Below are 23,111 nucleotides of genomic sequence, written 5' to 3'. Positions count from 1 at the left end.
GCTGCCCGGCCGCCGCAGCCCGCTCCGCCGACCGAGCCTCCCGCGGCGCGGGAGCCGGGCGCTGCGGTCCGCGCTAGCCTTTCCCGCTGAATGTCACCATTACCATAGTAAAGGGAAGGGCCCCGCCGAGGGGGTGGCGGGAGGGCCAACGGCGCCGCAGGACGGGCGGAGCGCGCGGGCAAGGGCAGCGGGCGGGCACAGCACCGCTGCGCAGGCACCTGCCAGGCCACTCCGGCGGCCCCGCGCGGCTGGAGACCGGCAGGCGACGGCCGGGAGGGTCGGCTTCGGGAGGAGGGCCAGGATGACCTAGTTCTCCAGTTTCCCCCTCCTCGACGCGAACCGGGGTGGGAAAGGCGGCTGCCTCGGGCCGCTGACTGACCGGGGCGAGTAGCTGCTGCAAGGCGCGAGCTGCCCAGAGGGGCTCCCCCACCGGCACGCGCCAGCCCCACCCTCCCTTTGGGGAAGGGAAGGGCTCCAGAGCCTGGGAGGAGGGACGCCCACTCCTCACATTAACCCCTGTTATTGAATGGAGCAGGCAGGGGTAGCCCAGAAGGGGAAAAGTGACTTTGTAGGCACGGGAGCTGGGCTACATCCGCTCCATAATCACAGTCACAGCTCCTTCCCTGGCCTTGGCTGGGGTGAGGGGTTAGGGTGAAAAGGGATGGTGAAGGCAGGAGACACACAGACAGGTGTGATCCTGTTTTGGGTTTTTTTTTTCCCCCCAAACCTATAAGGCTTGTTGTCTTTTAATAAGGGAGATACTTTTAGGACACAAGGCCTGTGTTGCATCCTTATAGCTGTACATCTCAAACTTTAGTGTGCATAGCAATAACCTGGAGGACTTGTTTAAAACCAAAAGTCCTGGGCCCCCACTCCCGGTGTTTCTGATTCAGAAGGTTTGGGGCAACCTCAGGACCTGCTTTTTTATTAGGCACCCCAGGGGATTCTGATGCAGGTGGTGCCCAGGATGGATTTTGAGAAGCACTGCCCTACCTTAGCAAATCCAGAAGTCGGGGCACACCCGAACTGTAAAAGCAACAGATTGATTGGCCATAGACAGAGACCCTAAGGAAAGTTTGTCAAATCACCTGATGTTCTACGCAAGGAAGCAGAACTAGAAAAGTTTGTATTACTTCACAAGTCACATTTTATTAGAGACACTTCAGGCATTATAGAAGGACTCTGTAAATCTTGTTTGACTGAATGAATAGAAGATGGATAGCTGGGTGGATGGTGATGAATAGCTAGATGTAGATTTCCGGATTCAGATTCCAGAACTCTAGCTGGTACAGCAAAGTCACTGGATTTAGGAAATGAAACGGGAAGGAAAGGTGTTAAACTAAATTAGTTTGAATGCATCAGTTCAGTGCTTCTCCAACTTTTGCAGTCAACTATTTTTCACAGTAAAGAGATTATCAAAAGCAAATTTTCTTTGAAATCTCTAGTTTTATCTTTTTTCATTTTAGCCTATGAAATATTCAGTCAGGTTTGTTACAATATAAAAAGACCTACTCCAATGAGTAAAACTAATGCTCCAAGTATTCTATATCCAGAATCCCATTGGCACAGCACCAGCTAACCCACATCAGCAAAATTAAGAAATGTGGCAGCTAGGTGCCCTGTGGGCTACACTAAAAAGAAAAGGGAAGGGAAACTAATATGCATTGAGTACCTACAAATGGCTCAGGCACTGTGTCGCTGGGTTGGAGCATGGGCTCTGGGGATAGACTACTAAATCCCACTTCTGATATTTAACAGCTGTGAGACTTCGGACAAGTGACTTCACTTCTCTGTGCTTTGCTTTAGGCATCTACAAATTAGGCAAATAATAAAGGTAGCTACTGCATATGGTTTGGATTTGTTTTCTATTGCTCTCACAACTTAGCATCTTAAAACAACACCCATGGATCATCTCATAGTTCTGGGAGTGGGTTCAACTGCGTTCTCTGCTGCATAGGATCTCACAAGGCTGAAACCAATATGCAGCCAGCTGGACTCTTATCTCTGGGCCCTGGGAAGAATCCACTTCCAAACCCAGTTCCTTGTGGCGTAGGTCTGAGGTCCTTGCCTCCTGGTTGGTTGTCAGCCCAGCCGCCCCCTGCTCCTTGAGGCTGCCCAGGCTTCTTTTTATGTGACCCCTCCCATCTTTAAAGCAGCAATCAAGTTGAGCCCGTCTCATACTTTAAATCTCTCTGATTTCTTTTACCAACAGCCAGAGAAAACTTTTTGCTTTAAAGGGCCCATGGGATTATGTGATTATAATATCCAGGCCTACCTAGATAATCCTATCTCCAGGTCAACTGCTTAGTCATGTAATCACATCTTCAAAGTCCCTTTTATCACATCATGTAACATAATCACAGAAGTAACACCAGGGATGAAAACCATGAGAGCTTTCTAGAATCCAGTTTATCACAGATTATTTTGAAGAATAAGTAAATGTATGCATTTTAAACCCTTAGAACAGTGTTTTGTTTTGTTATACTTGTAGTAAGAACTCAGTGAAGGTTAGCTGTTTTTTTTTTTTTTTCTGCTCATGGCACTACATTTGCCTGTCATAACAACCCTGTATTATTTTTTTTTAATTTTTTAATGTTTTGTTTATTTTTGAGACAGAGGGAGAGTGTGAGGGGGGAGGGGCAGAGAGAGAGGTGAACAGAGGATCCAAAGCAGGCTCCTCACTGACAACAGCGAGCCTGACACAGGGCTCAAACCCATGAACCCTAGATCATGACTTGAGCTAAAGTCAGACACTCAACCAACTGAGCCACCCAGGCATCCCCAACTCTGTATTATTTTAAAGGTAAGAAACTAAGAATCAAAAAGTCAGTCAATGTTGGTGAGGTTGTGGGGAAAAAAAGGAATCCCTATGCACTGTTGGTGGGAATGTAAATTGGGGCAGCCTCTGGAAAACAGTGTGGAAATTCCTCAAAAAATTAAAAATAGAAATATCATATGATCCAGTATTGGATGTTTACCCAAAGAAAATGAAAACACCAATTCAAAAAAATATATGCACACCTATATTTATTGCAGCATTATTTACAATAGCCAAGATATGGAAGCAACCCAAGTGTCCATTGATAGCTAAATGGATAAAGGAGATGTGACACGCACACACACACTGGAATATTATTCAACCATAACAAAGAATAAGATCTTGCCATTTGGGACCACATGGATGGACCTTAGGGGTACTGTGCTAAGTAAAATGAGAGAGAGAAAGAAAATATCACATGATTTCACTTATATGCAGAATCTAAAAAAAAAAAAAAAATGAATGAACTGACAAAAAGCACAAACAGATCAAGAACAAACTGATGGTTGCCAAAGGATGGCAAAATGAACGAAGAGGAGTGGGATATGCAGGCTTCCAGTTATGGAGTGAATAAGCCAGAGGAATAAAAGGTACAATACAGAGGATATAAATAGTCAATGGTATTGAAGCAGTGTTACATGATAACACACGGTAGCTACACTCGTGGTAAACATAGTATAACATATACACACGTCAAATCACTGCGTTGTACACATGAAACTAACGTAGCATTGTGTATCAAAGATACTTCAATTTTAAGAAGAAAAGATTGTCCAACCTACAGGGCACAGACAGGAATCAGACTAGGACAGTGGCCAATCAAGTCTGTGCTTTTGCTATTATGTGATACTGCATCACAGAAAGCTGGCAAAGGACAGGTAATGTTCATCTGGGGAAGGGGGACTTGAGGGAGAATGTGGCAGTAATGAGGGGGCAGAAGGAATATTTACAGATAGTCATTTGCTGTATGTGAGTAACTTACGGTGTAGCGCAAGGGAAGCTACACTACATCAAGAAAGTCTTTAGCTGAACTGGTGGTTTTTAGTGAGCAGAGGCATTTTCTTGTGATGATATTCGTCTTAAAAGGCTATACATTTCACTTGTGGTCTAGACTCACCGCTTTGATGAACTCTTCCTCTCCATGTCGCCTCCCCTCTGCCACAGTGCATCAAGAGGAAATAAACATTTCTAAGGGGCAGTCCCACCGACCCTGCCTCGATAGCAAGAGCACTGCCCAGCCTTTCTCCAGGGCCTGCCCAGGCCCTGAATCATTACCACACCTATTACCTGCTGTCTACCTAGCTAGTAGCATGACGGCAGATACCCAGGACAATAAATAAATAAATAAATAAATAAATAAATAAATAAATAAATAACCAGCTCTGGTCCTCCCCCATTTAGGACCTTGAAGGGTTGTTCATACTCTTGGACTCAGTATTTCAATTTCTAGAATTTATCCTAAAAAATAACCAGAGAATCACTCAGAGAGTATTGCATTTAAAATCGTTTCATGGCCATTGGAGCAAGTGTCGTTTTTACTGACACAGTCCCCGTCATGCTTAAAAGAGCAGGACTTGAGTCAGCCTGCCTAAGTTTGAACCCTAGCTCTGTCAAGGACCAGCTGAGTGATGACCGGCAAGTACTTCCATTCTTTAAGCCTCCATTTCCTTATCTGGAAAATAGGGATGATAACACCCACCTCATAAGAATTTAATTCATTACTACTACTAGACTAACTTATTACAATGATTATTATACTAACATACATTCATATAACTAATGGTTCTACATAGTTTCACTGTAAGCAACTTTACCACAAGCATTTTTGCTGCATAACCAAGTGGCCATGAGGCAATATTGCCATAAAGATAAAAATCATGAAAAATACAAGAGGAGCATTCATTAAAGAGGATATAATAAAACACGGAAAAGGATAACAAAATTAAAAAGACTTCACTGAAGGGGCACCTGGGTGGCTCAGTCAGTTAGGTGTCCAACTTTCGCTCGGGTCATGATCTCACAGTTTGTGGGTTCGAGCCCTGCATCAGGCTCTGTGCTGACAGCTTAGAGCCTAGAGCCTGCTTCAGATTCTGTGTCTCCCTCTCTCTCTACCCCTCCCCTTTTCTTGCTCTCTCTCTCTCAAATATAAACATTTTTTAAAAATTAAGAAAAAAGACTTAATTGCAAAATACAAAATATTTTAATACATTCAAAATGTATAGTGTAGATTCATGGCAATACCATGCAAATAATTAATTTTTGTGTATTGTATCTAACCACTTTCTCCAAAGTATTTCATTCACAATATTATACACTTTTTTTGCTTATTGATTCATCTTCTCATTCAGCATCACACTCTTTCTTCATTTGCTAAAATTTCTTCTTTCACTGAGAGAGATGCCAGTTTTCCAAACACTAGGATGCACATTGGTAACTAGGCTTTGTATTTGGTTGTTTATTCTTGGTTTATTATCACATGTCCGCTGATAGATGCTCCTAAACTGTGGGACATGTGGGTTCAAAACTCCACACCACTGTATAGACCATTATGAAGGCTAAGGTTTATATAATATAAAAATGAGAGTACTGTGTCAATGAAGAAATCAAACCAAGCTGTCAACCAGTTTTTTTTTTTATCTTTTATGGCAAAATTGCCTTATGGCCAATTAGTTATATGGCAAAAAATGTTTTCAGTGATGATGCTTGCAGCAAAGACATCTACAGCAAAGATGCTTACAGCGAAAATTCCAGACACAATAATTAACATACTAATACTAATAAAGTACCTGGTCAATAGTTAGTAATAGTAATAAACATTATCAGAAAGGTTATGATTAATGATATATCCTCAACTCATGGACCACAGCCTGGCACCCACTACTTAATAAAAGTTGATTGAATGAATGGATGGATGGACAAATAAATGAGTAAAGATATTTGTTGCAGCATTATAAAGCCAAAATTTGTAAACCTGCTAAACCTGACAACAGGAGATTTGTTTGACAGATTATGATTCATAAATATATAGTCAGCATAAAGTATATTTTTAGAAAATATTTACTGACTTAGAAAATGTCCTTTATATAATGTGGATGGGGGACAGCATTCAGTACATGCAGTATGTGCTAACTTAGTAAAATGTTTACATGTATACCTCAGAAGAAAATGGAAGGAGATATACCAAAAGGCAATAATAGTTCTCTCAGGGTGATAAAATAATAGATTATGTTTATTTTCTTCTTTATACATTCCTGAATTTTTCATTCTTTGCAGTGAACCTGAGTACAACATCAATTCTAATACTTTTTTTTTTTTTTTTAAGATCTCATCATGAAGAACTTGGACATTTAAAAAAATTTTCAAGTTAATCTTAACTGATTTAAGATCTTACCCCTTTAAGGGGCACCTGGGTGGCTGTTGGTTAAGCGTCCTACTCTTTATTTTGGCTCAGTCATGATTTCACAGTTCATGAGATCCAGCCTGGCATTGGGCTCTGAGCTGACAGCAACAAGGCTGCCTGGAATTCTCTCTCCCTCTCTCTCTGCCCCTCTCCCCACCTCAAAATAAATAAACTTAAAAACAATATCTTATTCCTTTAATAAAACATTTGCAGTGGACCAATTAGCTAAATACACTGCATTGATACTTTGCTTAAGGAATTTGTGAAGAGGCTCTACAAAATATCATCCAAAATTCAATTTAAAAAAAAATGTTTTAATGTTTATTTATTTTTGAGACAGAGACAGAGCATGAGTGGGGGAGGGGCAGAGAGAGAGGGAGACACAGAATCTGAAACAGGCTCCAGGCTCTGAGCTGTCAGCACAGCACGAACCGTGAGATCATGACCTGAGCCGAAGTCAGATGCTTAACCAACTGAGCCACCCAGGCGCCCCCAAAATTCAATTTTTTAAAAAAATTTTTTAATGTTTATTTATTTTTGAGACAGAGACAGAGCACGAGCAGGGGAGCGGCAGAGAGGGAGATACAGAATCCGAAGCAGACTCCAGGCTCTGAGCTGTCAGCACAGAGCCCGATGCAGGGCTCCAACTCAGGAGCAGTGAGATCACGACCTAAAGCCGAAGTCGGACGCTTAACTGACTGAGCCACCTGGGTGCCCCTAAAATTCAATTTTATTTTTTTTTTCAACGTTTATTTATTTTTGGGACAGAGAGAGACAGAGCATGAACGGGGGAGGGGCAGAGAGAGAGGCGGACACAGAATCCGAAACAGGCTCCTGGCTCCGAGCCATCAGCCCAGAGCCTGACACGGGGCTCAAACTCACGGACCGCGAGATCGTGACCTGGCTGAAGTCAGACACCTAACCGACTGCGCCACCCAGGCACCCCTAAAATTCAATTTTAAAGACACTCACTTTTACTGTAAGAGCTAACAGTCTAGTTATCAATAATAGCCATGACCCTAAGGATGGCAAAGTCATAAGCAGCACATATAATCTATTTTTATAACTTATCTATTTTCTCTTCTCATTTAGTTTAGAAACTAATGTAGAAGTCGAAGAATAAAGCACACACACAGAGGGATATTATTCAGCCATAAAAAAAGAATGAAATCTTGGGGTGCCTGGGTGGCTCAGGTGGTTAAGCATACAACTCTTGATTTCAGCTCACATGATCTCATGGTTCATGAGATCCAGCCCCGATTTGAGCTTTGTGCTAACAGCACAGAGCCTGCTTGGGATTCTCGCTCTCACCCTCTCTCTCTCTGCTCCTCCCTGGTTTGTGCACACATGCGTTTTCTCTCTCTTAAATAAATAAAAAGCATTAAAAAAAAAAAAGAATGAAATCTTGCCATTTCAGACAACATGGATAAACCTTGAGGGCATTATGCTAAATGAAATAAGACAGAGAAAGACAAATACTGTATGATCCACTTACATGTAGAATCTTAAAAAAAAAAAGTTCATAGGTACAGAGAACAGATTGGTGGTTGCCAGAGGGCATGGGGGGGGCAGTTGGAAAAATGGGGAAGGGGGTCAAAATGTACAAAATTATAGCTATAAAGAAAACAAGTCATGAGGATGTAATGTACAGCATGGCAACTATGGTTGAGAATACTGTATTGAATATTTGAAAGTTGCTAAGAGAGAATAAATTTTAAAGGTTCTCATCACAAGGGAAAAAATTTCTGTACCTAGTGTGGTGCTGAATGTTAACTAGACTTATCATGGGTGATCATTTCACAATATAGACAAATATCGAATCATTATGTTGTACACCTGAAACTAACATAATGCTGTATATCAGCTATACTTCAATTAAACAAATAATAATAAAAGAAAGAATGCTACTTTAATTCATCCTGCTTCCTTCGTGGCTCTCAGGGAGAGCCGGTATTGCAGTTACTGTAAATACTGTACTTCAGTATGGTCAAAAAACAGAGCAGTCTGATTAATCAACTATTCTGACTAATTATCATCTATGCAACACATGAATTACCGCTTTTCAAAAAATTAGGCTGTCATCAATTGCAATTAACAGTGAAACACTACTGAAGGTTTCATAATTCTTTGATGATGCAGAAGGCACTTCAGTGTCTCTCGGGGTGTCAGCCTCGCCAGCATAAAAATCATTTATCCCAGTAGGATGGATGAGGGGAGATGCTGTCTAATAGGAATTTTCAGTCGAGAGAAATGCAAGCAAGCCAGGTTTCACTGTGTTTACAAGGCTGACTGAAGGTCTACTGAGCTCTTTAAGCACCTCCTGAGAAAGACGCTCTATTTGTCTGAGATGTTATAATTATTATTCCACAGGAATACAATGGTAACATTCTATTTTACAACAAAGAAAATTAGATTACAAGTTTTCCCACAATCCTCCCTCCTCGCACTAAGATCACACACCGTACAGAGTTACAATGGTGCCAATTACAACATCTTTTCATGCACTGTATGTTCCTTGGGTTTTTGATGATCTGAATGGATTTCATACCAAACAGCAGGTACTGGCCGCAATCAAAACAATTTGGAAGAAAACAGTTCCATCTTCTGTGCTCAAGTAATGTTATTGATTTAAACTTCGTATTTGCCTCACTTCTTTCTTGGTACAACAAGCAAGTATGTGGCTTCTGTCCGGGCCCCCATTCTGCCAACAAGAAGGGGAGGAAAAGCCTGATACACACTAGGCCTTTTCCCTCACTAGCTGCTAGAAGCTCATTTCCCTCAAAAAGAGAGTGTTTTTAAGAATTTAGTCCAATCCACCACTTCTCCTTCCCCCCACTCCACTCTACAGAATCAGAGGCACAGAGAGGTTAAGGCTTTTGCCCCAGTTTACACAGCTAGTATATTGGCAGAGCAGGGCCCAGATTCTAAATCTCCTGATAGCCCACAAGCTCCACTAAGTCATTTACTCAGTGCCCATTGTGTGAAACTCTACACCTTCTCTAAATCATGCCAGGGAGGAGATTTTCCCTGAAAAATAGCATTTTTCTTTGAGCTAGGTGCAAAACAGAAGAAAAGAAAAGGGAGAGAGAGATTGTATGTATGTGTTGGAGGAAGGGAAAAGAGCTCAGCATCATGTCCTTGAAGTACCACTCCCACATCACAGCCAAGCCTACTCTCCTGATGCAGGAATTTGGGGTTTTAGTCCTGGCTCAGCTGCTAGGGTTTATTTGTTTACAAAGCTGTAATGGGACTCCCTGAGAGAATCTCTGCAGAATACTTGAAGCTGGTGGCCAGAGGCTCTTCAATGAGCAAAGAAATACTCTGGCTTTCCCAGCCCTGCCCTGGGTGTCTAAGATGGGAGGGTGGCATATTCTAACACAGGAAAGATTCAAGGTTATGTCAATATATTTGGCTGATGCTCAACACAAAAGGAAGTTAAGCTGTTGAAGGGGTGAAGTCATTCAGTGTGATATCAATCAGCTTCCAACTCAGCCCTGCAGGGAACTTGTACTATGACTCTTGAGAGAGGTGTAGCCTGGAGAAATTGAATCAATAAATGGGAAAATTACAATATTATAGGTATGATAAGAAACTAAGAGAAGAAGCTACATCTCCCCCCCCACCCCCTTCCATTTGGGGCTTAATATAAGAGTCACTGTGCTTGTGGGAAAGGTCTAGCTCATCATGGTGCCAGTGACAGTGGTAATGCCCCAAACAACACCAGTGACAATAAGAAGACTGATATTGCATAACAGTGACAAAACCCACAGTACATCAAGGCTACACCATACCCTTAGGAACCATTTGGCTCAAGGGTAGAGAACCAAAGTTCACTTCAGAAAGAAGTGGGGCACCAATATGGAGCCTGGGTGCCAAGTGCATCAATGGGCAGCAGCAAGTAGCATTGTAGCTAACACTAGGCAGAGGAACATCAGGGCCAGGACCATGGCACCACCCAGGAGCATGGTGGCCACAAAGCCCACAAACAATGGAGCAGAGAAAGGGAGCCGATGCTAAAGAGCAGGGCTGCTGTAGGGATAGAGCTAAACCTGTGATCACCTGGGTCTTCCACAAGGAAAGTACCCTCTATGGGATTAGCTAGAAAGCTGAAGATCCAAATGGAGGTAAATGCTATTTTGGCATTTCATCGCTTCACACCCTCCCAGGACTGGTCCACCATCTTAACCAGTGTGGCCTACATCTATGAAAGTCCCCATGAAAGACAGATGGGACAAAGGAACAGACAGGCTGTCAGCTCTGGCCAGAAGCACACCATCCCGCTAAAGGCTGGTTCAGTTCTAACTATCCACAGAGGCCCAGATCTGCTCTGCATTAGACACTCAGCAAGAGTAAAGAGCTCTGGACAGGGTCATCCCTAGGACTCCATCAGTCCCACAAGTTCAAAAACAACTCAAAGTCAGACCAAATCTTAACACCTGGGGTTTGAGAGGAAGAAGGACAAAACTAATCCTGTGCCAACCTGAAAGGAAGGGATGGTTCCCATCCAACCGCACACTTCCATGAGTTCTATAGCAGCCACAAATTTAAACCAAAGCTTTTTGAAAAAATATCATTTCTATCTTCTTTGTTTGTTCCCCTATCAGCCCCAACTTCTCAATTCTCCGTGGGCAGAGGTGTGTTTCAGACATTTTCCACAGCCAAGCAGCACAAGTCATGATGTGGAATCCACACGTCCATTTTTCTCCAACTTCCATTTCCGTGGTAATAACAGTAACAATAACCAACGTGGCAATATAGGAGAGGCATTGTGCTGAGCACTTTGCATATATTCTTATACATTTTTATATTTGATCATCTTATCAACTCCTTCGGGTAACACAATCATAGTCCCTACTTTACAAATGAGGAAACTACAGCAGCGATGTTTATTACCTTCCCAAGGTCACATAGCTAGAAAGAGATGTAGCCTGGCCAGGCATCCAGGCAGCCCTCCAGAGCCCACAACCTTCCCTACATCCCATCATCATTAGACTAGAAGAGCGGCAAGGGATTGGCCTCTTTCAGCTCCCCCTGTAGGAAAAGCCAAATGTGAAATGAGTTTAAAGAGGAAGGAGTTTTTAAATATACACTGTCTCATCCAAAAACATGCACATTTTTCTGACTAAATAAAAATGAGCATAACTGAAGAATTTTGACCCCAGAGCCCTCAAGCCTGCACAAGAGAATATTCCAAGTTCACTTTCTGTTAGTTACCCCTGCCTGACATTTGCTTGCTGGGCAAAGCAAGGAGAGTCCCAGTAGGTTTCCTACCCAACTTGCATATAAATTAAAAACCTTTCTGGGGCGCCTGGGTGGCACAGTCGGTTAAGCGTCCGACTTCAGCCAGGTCACGATCTCGCGGTCCGGGAGTTCGAGCCCCGCGTCAGGCTCTGGGCTGATGGCTCAGAGCCTGGAGCCTGTTTCCGATTCTGTGTCTCCCTCTCTCTCTGCCCCTCCCCCGTTTATGCTCTGTCTCTCTCTGTCCCCCCAAAAAAAATAAATAAATAAACGTTGAAAAAAAAAAAAACCTTTCTAAATCTCCCACTAAATTTCTCCAATTTAAGTGAGATTTTAAGTTAAGAACTTGCTTTGATTGGATTAACTTATTTTCATCCATTTCAGAGTTTAAGATTCCCATTTGCCAATTACCTTAAATGACACAAGGGTTCTGGGTCAAAGACACCCAATCGCCAAATAACTTTAGTCCTGCAATGAGCTATAGCTACTAGGATAGGCCCATCAACAGTCACAAGATCTCCCGCAAAGGAGGAAAAAGGTTAAAGTTTCATCCCTCAGGAAAACAGCATTCAGATTTAGCCAGGGAAAAATCTGTAGATGTCAAGGGTCTAATCTACACCCATTGGGAATGGCTACAGTTTAACCCCAGCCACCTCATGCACGCATCAGAAGAGTTCACAGATCCTTATTAATTTCAAGGATACAGTTCTGTAGAGGGTACATGGTGATCAGGAAAAGGTAAACCATTTATTAAAACATGCCAGAGGCATCAGAAAACAAAGGAAAAGTAAATATAATTGTAGAGAGGGTGACCTTAGTAACCTACCGTAAAAGAGAAGGAAAACACAAATGATCCAAACTGAAAAAAGTCTGAAAGAGGTGGGGGGCAAAGAGGGAAAAAAGGAAGCTTTGTGTTTTATTCTGGAAACATATATTATGCTCACACTGAGAGCTGACGGGCAGATGGTTGAAGCTCATACAAGGAATATTAAATCTATTGGAACCCTCTTGCCCTCCTGATACAACACAGCTCATGCCTAGAGGGCAAGACAATCAGCACACAAACGCCTACAAATCACTCAGAGTCTGTCACTAGCTGGGAAATCCTCACTGCATCCTTGAGCACACACACGTAGCCTGAATGATTTGCCCTATCCCTCACAACAGGTCTGGTAGAGAGGGTCAGGAGAGAAGGCCAAGTCAGTCTGTCTGTCTGTCTGTCTGTCTCTCTCTCTCTCTCTCTCCCTCACACCCACACACACATGCACACATAGTGAATGTCTTTGTATTCAGACAGGCTTCTGCCATTAAAGACACATATGAATTGAAATGGCACATGAAAAGCATCCAGCAGGGAGCCTGTTTATGGGCTCGTTTTTGCCATATTTTTGCAGGAACAGGAACAGATAATTAGATTTTAAAGGCCAGGAGAAATAAAGTCAACAAACTTTTACCTTGCCCAGTAGTCTTTTACTCTTTGTATTTTCTGATGGGCAATCATTCAACAATGCAGTGAAGGTCACACACGTTCCGCTGATTCTGCCTGGAAATAGCAAAGCATGAGACAAGAAAATCATTCCAAAATAACAGAATATGTCACATTCCTCTTTTAACCTGGGCATCTAAAGCTCAGTGGCTTATGAATATTTGGATGACAAGACGCTTTAGAGCAAGGTTACTCAAAGTATGGTTCACAAACCAAGTCCACTGACATCACCTGGGAGCTAGTTGGAAATGCAGCATCCCAGGCGCCACCCAGGCCTACCATATCAGACTCTGCTCAGGAAAGCACTGTGCTAGAGCAGTAATTTCCACTGAGAGGTGGGTGCACCTCAGGGCCCACACAAAATGACCTATAGGGTGTGCAAAGAAATTTTACAACTTCTATTTTTAAATTTGTATCTCTATGTTTGTTTATTTTGTTTTGTTTATGATTGTCAAAAAAAAGAAATTTAGCTTCTCTACCATTTGACATTTAGCTTGACAGTGTTACGTGTATAAACCTATCAATAAATATACTTATAGTAAAAGAATGGCCTCAATTTCTTTTTTTTTTTTTTTTTTTTAATGGATAGGGCTTTCCATTTAAAAATTGGGCTGAGAGTTCTAAGCTCTGGTGTAATTAGGCCATCTCTCTGTCCAGGAAGCTTCCCCTGTCACACGTTGACTAGATGTCCCCTGTCTCCTCCAAGTTACCTTGTAAATATGTACAGTGATAAAGAGCAGGGCCCTTCTCCTAGAGCACTTACCACGATTTGTCCAACTATGCCTCACCCAGAACACATCAGCTAGCTGGCCAGAGGACAGGGACACATGTACGACACTGACACTTCTTCCTGTGATCCCCCCACAAGCCCTCCCTTACATCCACACCGTATAATCTTAGTGGGCTCGAGTCCTTTGCAAGACCCACATAAACAAATAATCATCCTCCAATAAAATAATGAACTCATTTTATCTGTAGTAAGTGCCATGAGGGAAAAGTGCAGGAGGGTCAGGGAGAACATGCATCGTCTGGAGGGCCAGGGAAACTTCCATGAGGAAGTGACATTTGATTGAGGACCTAAAGAATGAACACAACTTTGGTGGAGCATTCAAGCAGGAGGAGCTAGTGCGAATGACCTATGTGAGGAAGGAATTTGTAACAGATTAGATTCTGATTACGGGCTAATGTGGTTGGATATGGGTGAGCAAGAGCGAGGGCAGCAGGGATGAAGCTAGAGGGGAAGACAGAGTCCAGATGTTTGGGACCATGTGAAGGATTTGGGACTTTATCACATAAGATGATTGAGCCTAGGGTAATGTTCCAGTTTGAGCTCATCCAAAAGGAGATCCTGAGGCAAGGACTGGGTATAAAAAGTTTATTTGGGAAATAGTCCAGGAAGCTTGGTGAGGGCTGAAGATAAGGTAGCAAGACAAGTCAATAAGAGTGTCACTAATGAGCACAGTAGACAATTCAGGCTCAATCCCAGAGGGGGCCCTCTAGGTGACTGCATGAAATATGCCTCGGAATGTTGCCACAGACAGGCAGGGAAGCTGGACACATATCCATCAATTCTCACCCCTTGTTATTTGTAGGATGCTTCTGTAGTGTTAATTTCTACCATGTATGAAGATGAGGAGGGGCCTATGGCCAGAGAATGTCTTCAACACATGCAGGTAGACATCCCATGTAGAGGTAGAGTGAACAACCCATCTGCCTTGCACAGGAATTTCCTGGCTTTAGCACTGAAAGTCTTGTGTCCTGGGAATCCCCTAAGTCCTAGCAAACTGAGATGACTGGTCATTCTAATATAAGAACTATCTATAGCTGACATCTGGAGTAGGTCAAAGAGATATGGGTGGAACACTGACAATATCTGTGAAATGGCATCAAAAGATTCAACAACTGCACCCTGTCTAGATCCTGAAATATCAATGACATTGTCTTACCAGAAAGACAGAGTCCGTGACATATGTTTAGCAATGCCCAAGAAGATTACAAAGCTGGACATCAAAAATTTCCAGAATATAACACATGTTATTGTCTATAATAACATGCCTGTATTGGTTTCCAATGGCTGCTAGAGCAAGTCAACACAAGTTTAGTGGCTGAAAACAATACAAATCTATTATCTTATGGTTCTGGAGATGGAAGTATAAAATGGTTGGCAGGGCTGTGTTCCTTCTGGAGGCTCTAGGAGAATCCCTTTCCTTGCCTTTTCCAGCTTCTAGAGTCTGCATTCCTACTTGAAGTCCTGTAAGCACTAAAACTGCTGCTTCCATAGTGAAATCTTCCTCTCTGACTTTGACCTTCCTGCCTCCCTCTCATAAAGATGATTATGATTCCATTGGGCCTACCTGGATAGTCCAGGATAATCTATGTTAAAATCCTTCACTGAATCACATCTGCAAAGTCCCTTTTGCCATGTAAGGTAGCATATTCACAGGCTTCAAGGATTAAGACATGGACATCTCTGGGGTGCAGCATGGGGTGGTGAGGGGGGCATTCTGTCTACAACAGTTTCCTTGATTCTAAGGCACATTTAGTTACAAGATGTACATTAATTTAGTAGTAACTTTGATGGGTGGCATCCACTAATTAAGTATAAATTTTTAATGTGTATCCTGATTTCAGAAATGTTATAATGTGGGGGAGCCTGGGTGGCCTAGTTGGTTAAGCATCTGACTTGATTTCGGCTCAGGTCATGACCTCATGGTTTGTGAGTTTGAGCCCCGCATTGGGCTCTGTGCTGACAGAGCAGAGCCTGCTTGGGATTCTGTCTCTCTCTCTCTCTCTCTCTCTCTCTCTCTCTCTCTCCCCACCCCCCCCCACCCCCCGCCGGCTCATGCATGCTCTCTCTCTCTCTCTCTCAAAATAAATAAATAAATAACTTTTTTTAAAAAAAGGAAATGTAACGTGAACAGCTATACAGCACAGAATTCAGCACCTATGATAATGCCACAAGCAAGGCAGAGCTGTGTTTTTATAGGCCCAGGTTGTACATGCAGAGCCTAAGGTGAAGCTCCACCAGGTAGGATGTAGCGGTAGGAGATAGGCCCTGCCCTCCTAGAGCTTTCTTTCTTGGGGGAGAGGCAGACAATAAGCAGTTACCCAGGGGGTGATGAGGGCCACGAGAAGAAGGAAGCAGGGCAGGGAGGGGAGGATCTTATTCAGATGGACCCGGTCAGGGAAAGTAGGCAAGGAGGTCATGTTTAAGCAGAGACCTCGGTGATGGCACAGAGAACAGGATCGGGGTCAAAGGGCAGCCCACGCACAAGAACTATGAGGCAGAAGGAAGCTTGACACTGGAACATTCATCGGTTTCACAGGAAAGACACTTCCCAACTACCACTTTCCCCACTCAGGCATAATGCTGCTCAGGTAACATCAACTATAAAACTTGACGGTAAATTCCCTTTTTTTTTTCTTTTCTTCTTATTTTATAGAGAGAGAGAGGGAGCACAAGCTAGGGAGAGGGGCAGAAAGAGAGAGAAAGAATCCCAATTAGGCTCCACACTGTCAGCTCAGAGCCCCACACAGGGTTCAATCTCACGCCTATGGGATCATGACCTGAGCAGAAACCAAGAGTCCTACGCTCAACTGACTGAGCCACCTAGGCAGCCCTTTTTTTTTTTCTTAAGGTTGGGTGGGAGCTGTGGTTGGACAAGAAGGAGAACAAAGTAAGAGCTAAGAAGGTTACCTGCTATAAAACTCCATAGCAGAAACTACCAGCTTTGTTCCAAATTTAAACTTGTCTTGGAGTTCCTGGGACGGAGCCCCACATCGGGCTCTGTGCTGGCAGCAAGGAGCCTGCTTGGGATTCTGTCTCTCCCTGTCTCTCTTCCCCTTCTCTGCTCAGGCACGTGCAAGATAAATAAATAGACATTCAAAAAAATTTTTGTCTTAAGTACCTTGCCTGCGAGTAGTGTAAAGATAGGCCCAAAAGAAACATGATATTCTCATCTTCCTACTTTTTGTTCCCTCAACAACTGGTTTCATCATTTTAAAAAATAAAATGGGCATTTCTTTCCTTCTTTTTTCCTTTTCAACTTTACAATTGCAACACCCCAATAGTTCTACCACCTCCATCCTAATACACCTTACTCCCACCCTCCTGAAGTTGTCCCTTTATCAGAAAGCCAGAGCTCTGAGAAGCATGTGAGCCTGTCCCCTGACCAGAGATGAGACAGCCAGGTCCTGTCCCTACCAGGGTCAAGGGCCAAGACCAATGTCTGTTTGATTAAAACCCCATCAAAAAGAATAAACAGAAGTCTTAGTCCCTCTCAAGAGAAAGGGAAAAGCCATCTGGAAAATCCCCTGCATCATTATGACAGCTACAAATTGCCAATTATTAATGGCTCCCAATCTAACAGCCAGAGTACAACAGGGACTCTATTTGTTAGGAAATGCTGGTGAGGACCAGTTCCCCAAACAAAAGGGCAAACACGAAAGCACAAAAAACCTCCCCACCCCCTCCCCAGAAGTTCAAAGGTTTAGAACCTTACAGCTTTAGAGGATAATCGAGAGAAGACTCATTAGCGGTAGAAGGGTGAGCCCTCAAGCTGTGGCTCATGGCTAAACCACATAAAAGAACACCTTCTTATTGACCTTGACTTACACATCTCAACAATGTTTCCTAACATCACATTTACAATCAAGATAGATACAATTAATATAAACACTATTCAAAATTATGTAGGAAATAGAAATTTGATGTGTGTGTGTGTGTACGCGCGCGCGCGCGTGTGTGTGTGTGTGTGTGTGTGTGTTCCCTTGGGTTTTTCATGAAAGTATTTGAAGAATTGCTTGCCCACATGCCTGTGAATTTGATGGTTATTTTACAAATCATTATAATGACAAAAATATACAGTCTGGCAACTCAATTGTCATGGATGTTTAACTTAAACCTCTAGCTTTCAGAAGTATATTTACATGACGCTATTATTCTTACAACAGTCATTTTAAAGTTGTATTATTACACATGTAAAGTATCTTGACCCAAGTCCTACAGGAAACAAGAAGGGCCTGGAAATTTATAATTGTATTTGACCAAAACATGAAACTGTAACCAAGAAACCGGGAAATTTTCAATAACAGCCTGGACTAAGCTGAATATTTTCCAAACCATAAATCATAGGTTTGTTGGACACCTTTACAGGTTAAATGATGCAAGCAATTTCAGTGCAGGCTGGTGTGATGCCCACTGAAATGAAATGTGAACCAATATCTTCAGGGAGATGTTCAGCAGGATCCACGAGGATTTAACCATAAGTCACTCATTAGTGTTAATGGACCATGGCTCTCAAGGTCCAGGTGACACCTTGGGATGTTACTTCCTGTAGAAAAGGTAGATCAAGGCAGTACCCACTGTGGTCTGGGAAAACTGAAGGTAAATTAAATGTTGTCACCTATTAGAGGTGGAAGGAGCTAAAGGCTCAATCTCTATTTTTACTAACCTGTCAACACAGAATATTTTTTATAGAAACTCATCTGCCATTCCTCATCAAAAACTACCTTCTACTGTGGCTATTCTGTCCTTTCTATTTATAACTAAGCTGCCCGCACAGATATGGAGGGCAGCAATTCTGTCTCATACTTTTGACTCTCTCAAAATCTAGCTCAGTGTTTTGGTCATCATCGATGCTCAGTAAATAATTCTTGATGAGAATGAAAAAGGAGAAAGAGGAAGAAAAGGCTATAAAATATCCTCAGTTGTCATCTTGAGCAGGAAGAATAATCACAAGTCATAAACGCGCCCAAATGAAGGAGTAACTTTAAACGGGTTACTCTTGTGATTTCAGGTAAGAATGCCCAACACCCCTAATTAAACCCAGGTCTAAGTTTAGAAGGCTCCCTTTTGTCATTTAAAATCGGCTGTTCCTCAGCTTAGATGGAGTACTTCTTGGCCTTCTTGTCGCTCATTCAGCTGAGGTTAGTGTAATACATTTAACCTTAATGGTGTTTACACTTGCTCTGCTAACAGCAACACATGACAACTGGATTTTTATTTAAGTGTTCTCTTGGATGGCATCCTACTGAGATAAGATAGAGCAAAAGAAATAATGTCCGCAGGCACACATTACTAATGAGGGGTGAAGTTAATTGGTGTTTGGGCAACAGTACTCATTCCTTGCTTGCAGAACCATTCAATGTCATTAACAAGATTCTAAATCCCAGTAGTGCTTTGTAATACTTCCTGTATTACCAAAGTTCCTAACTTCCAGTCAGAGTTGACAATTAATCTCGAGAAAGGTTGATTTTGTCAAATTAGGTAATCAGGGATATTAAGCCATCTGAGGACTTTTCCACCTATAGGCATCTTTCTTCCGTTCCAAAAATAGCTATGTGTGCCAAGCACAATGGTAAACGTTTTATGCACATTACTGACGCAAAGCAACCTTGAAAGGTGAAATTGCCTTCCATATTTCATAGGTTAGGAAGCTCAGAAAGGTTAAATAATGTGTCAAAGGTCACACAGCTATTCAGTGAGGGAGCTAGGAACTGAAACCAGCTCTTAGATTCTAAATCCCATCCCCTTCTCAGGCACACACCTTATGGCCTGAACCTTTATCCCGCTCTCATGAAGCCAGACCTTAACTCTCTCATTTCACCTGGAACAACTTACCAAGTTTCTCCTATTTCTGGAGCGGGGAGTGGAGCTGAAAGTTACACTGACAGGTGGAAATCTGATTTCCCTCAAAACTCCCCCATGTCTATGATTCAACACCTTGTAAAGACATTATTTATTATTGTTGTTCCTATTGCTATTAGCATCAAATCAATATTACAATCAAAATCGTCAAATCAATATTACAATCAAAGTCAATCAAATCATCAAATCAATATTACACTAAATCACAAGGCAGCACTATATTTTTCAAAGTTGGACTAAATTAGGGAGATGAAGCGAAGCTCTCCCTTATTCAATCAAACTAGCTCTGTAGAGCCTGATGAGTTAGTGCTCTAAATTAATAAATAAAACAATTTGTAAAACAAATTGAGCCAGAGGATGCCTCCATCTCAAGTTGTTTGAAAGGAAGTTGAGACCTGCCTTTGAAGAAAAAGTCCTACATTTGGCAGCAATCTCAATCCATGAAAGTGGTTAGAAGTTGCTATCATTACTCTTCCCCAAATATCCCATATGTTAAAATTGAGACACAGAAATATAAAAAGATGTAAATAAATAAACAAAAACCTCATGATCTCATCACCCAGAGACAGTCTCTATTAGTAGTTTGTATGATTTCTTTCTTCCTGTCTATCTTCTGGGTACTTTTGATGTATCTGATTTTATATCACAAATACAGCTTTTCATTCCTGAGGAAATTTGGGGAACTCTATGGAAACTCAGTTCTAACCTTACCATATTAAGATAATAAACATTGGGGACGCCTGGGTGGCTTGGTCGGTTAAGCGTCCGACTTCGGCTCAGGTCATGATCTCACGGTCCGTGGGTTCGAGCCCCGCGTCGGGCTCTGTGCTGACCGCTCAGAGCCTGGAGCCTGTTTCGGATTCTGTGTCTTCCTCTCTCTCTGCCCCTCCCCTGATCATTCTCTGTCTCTCTCTGCCTCAAAAATAAATACACGTTTAAAAAAAAAAAAGATAATAAACATTGGTCAGAATTTCTTCTGAAAGGTTGACTTTCAGAAAACCTATCAGCTTAAACTCATTGATTTAAAGGAATGACCCAAAGGAACCTAAATTTATTCAAATATTACTGATATATAATTCCCTCAGGTTTGCTGAACTATATAACTTCATAAATTTCCCTAATGACAGGACAACTCCAGTGAGGATTACAAAATTCTGCAAAGTCAGGAATAAGCAAAAAGGAAATTAAAAATTGTGGGAAAGGGACATTAAACGGATTTTGTTCACTTGTTTTAATTAGTATAGCTGAATTTTAATTATCACAATTCTTCACCAGACACTAGAAAATGTGCTCAAACCATTTTGGAAAATTAACAAAGCTTTAATAGTACCAGGCCTTGTTTAATTTTATTCTATTCTGCATTTGCAAAACAAAAAGTGACTTAAGCAAGAAGGTAGGGCATTTGGATCAAGCAAGTAAAATAGAAGTTTTGCATCACTTAAGTAATTCATTAGACTATAATCTTCATGAAGGCAAGGATGTTTCTACTCACTTATTGTCGTAGATGTGGCATCCAGCATAGTGAGTGAGTGAGTGTAAAAATGAATAAATGATTGTATCTCTTGGCCCCTCAAAAGGGCTATAAAATTCCCAAAGGCAGAGGTCATAACTTTTATTTCTTCTTCATACACAAAACATCAGTAGAGGGTTGAGTAATTAGGAATCAGTCAATAGATACCCCTTAGCAAACACATTTTCTAGAAAGGAATAGCTTTCACCATCCCCCAATGAGAAGGACAAAACAGTCTAGACTCTAAATGAACAACACAACCCAGGTAAATTAGTGTGATCCAAGAGGTGCAAAACTCTGCTGCTTCTCCTCTCCTGAGGTTAACAGCAGGCCCTATTAATGCAAAGAGAGTCAAGGTCTGTACTCCCTGAGCCACCCACATGTTTCCACTGCCTCCTCTTACATACATTTGAGTAGGTTTCTCTCTGTTATGGGCAATATTTTACCTAAAGATATGAAATTTTTAGTGGGGGGGTGGGTAGTGAGGTGGAAAGCTGTCTTATGTAAGAGGGTCTCCTGACTCCAGCACTGCACCATCTGACTCCTGATTGATTTCATTTCAGCTCTCATGGACCACCATCAGACAAGATCCCGACTATGCTACATGCCCAACACCTCAATTTTATCATCACTTGATTCTTCGTGTGTTCAATTAATTTCACCGTCCCTTGGCTGAATTTGCTGCTGGGTTTGCTCTGACACACATATGAGTTTCAGATCCCAACCGCACTCTGGTCCCTAACATCTCCCTGAGCTACCACTTAACAGCTGTGGTTGTCCCCTTTTGCCTCTCTCAACCACCTCTCATTCAGAGCCACAAACCACAGACATTAGGTTCTCCACAGAAGTGAATTTACATTCCTGAAAATGAAAGACTTTGAATCATTATGAGAGCAACCCCCCCACACACACACTTTAACAAAATTTATACAATACAGAAAACTACAGAATAGGATATAAAGCTTCCTTCTAATCAATCAGATGCCCAGGAAACAATCACTAGTATCAACTTACTGCGTATTCTTGTACATTCTTTCCTAAATCAACATCCAGGTTTTGGCAGAAGAATTTTGTTTCATCTGTGTTATCCATCAATTTGGATTGAGAGTCACAAGAAGAAAAATCCTTAGTGTTATGAGCACATGATGTCATCAATAAATAGCTTTTGACACTAATTATGGAGTAAATCAGTTGCCAGGAACAAAGGTATGAGAGATCTGTCACAATTCCACACCTGTTTGTTTCCCTGGTTGAATGCTTTGACTTCAATAACATTTTCATTTAGAGTGTTTATTGGTGACATATGAAGAATATAAGAGAGATGTAAGTAAGAATGGTTTGGTGTAATGGTTCAAATCAAGTTTTGCTTTGCTCCAGTCATTTTTTTTTTAACCTACTGGGCTTCCTTCCACAATGCAAATTTGATTCTTTCTATAACCTACTTGAATTACAGGCCTTGGCCTCTGCAAGTCAAGTGTTATATGGATTTTAAACCTTATAACCCTGGGTATGTCTGAAGTCAGATTAGTCTTTACGGTACAAAAAAAAAAAAAAAAAAAATAGACTTAAGAGAATCTGTTCTATCCAAGTGCTTGCATTTCACCAGCAAGGGTGAATTTTTACATCTATGTGTGAATACCTATAAGTCTTTTTTTTTTTTTCAACGTTTATTTATTTTTGGGACAGAGAGAGACAGAGCATGAACGGGGGAGGGGCAGAGAGAGAGGGAGACACAGAATCGGAAACAGGCTCCAGGCTCTGAGCCATCAGCCCAGAGCCTGACGCAGGGCTCGAACTCACGCACTGCGAGATCGTGACCTGGCTGAAGTCGGACGCTTAACCGACTGCGCCACCCAGGCGCCCCTGAATACCTATAAGTCTTAACAGAAGTTGGACGTAACCAATAGTTTCATTTCACCTCTGTATACGCATCTCTAATCAAACTTAAAACTTTGTTATATTGCTAATTAACTCTAAACACATAAGGGGAGATAGAAACATTATTAACAG

General features: G+C 42.0%; 1 long non-coding RNA gene across 1 annotated transcript in view; it reads right to left on the bottom strand.

Annotated features, from left to right (window-relative positions):
- Window positions 1-4,058: 4,058 nt before the first annotated feature.
- Window positions 4,059-23,111, bottom strand: part of LOC121033637 (uncharacterized) — a 33,645-nt gene continuing 14,592 nt past the window's right edge. The window contains exons 2-3 of the long non-coding RNA XR_005792035.1: window positions 12,911-12,999; window positions 4,059-4,276 (exon numbers count right to left, since the gene is read on the bottom strand). This is a non-coding gene — a long non-coding RNA (uncharacterized LOC121033637). The remainder of the gene's footprint in view (window positions 4,277-12,910; window positions 13,000-23,111) is intronic.

This window comes from Herpailurus yagouaroundi, unplaced genomic scaffold (assembly GCF_014898765.1).
Source record: "Herpailurus yagouaroundi ecotype Mexico unplaced genomic scaffold, PumYag 28, whole genome shotgun sequence".
NCBI lineage: Eukaryota > Metazoa > Chordata > Mammalia > Carnivora > Felidae > Herpailurus > Herpailurus yagouaroundi.
Note: the sequence above shows the minus strand (reverse complement) of the source record. Positions and strands in the feature narration are given on the sequence as shown.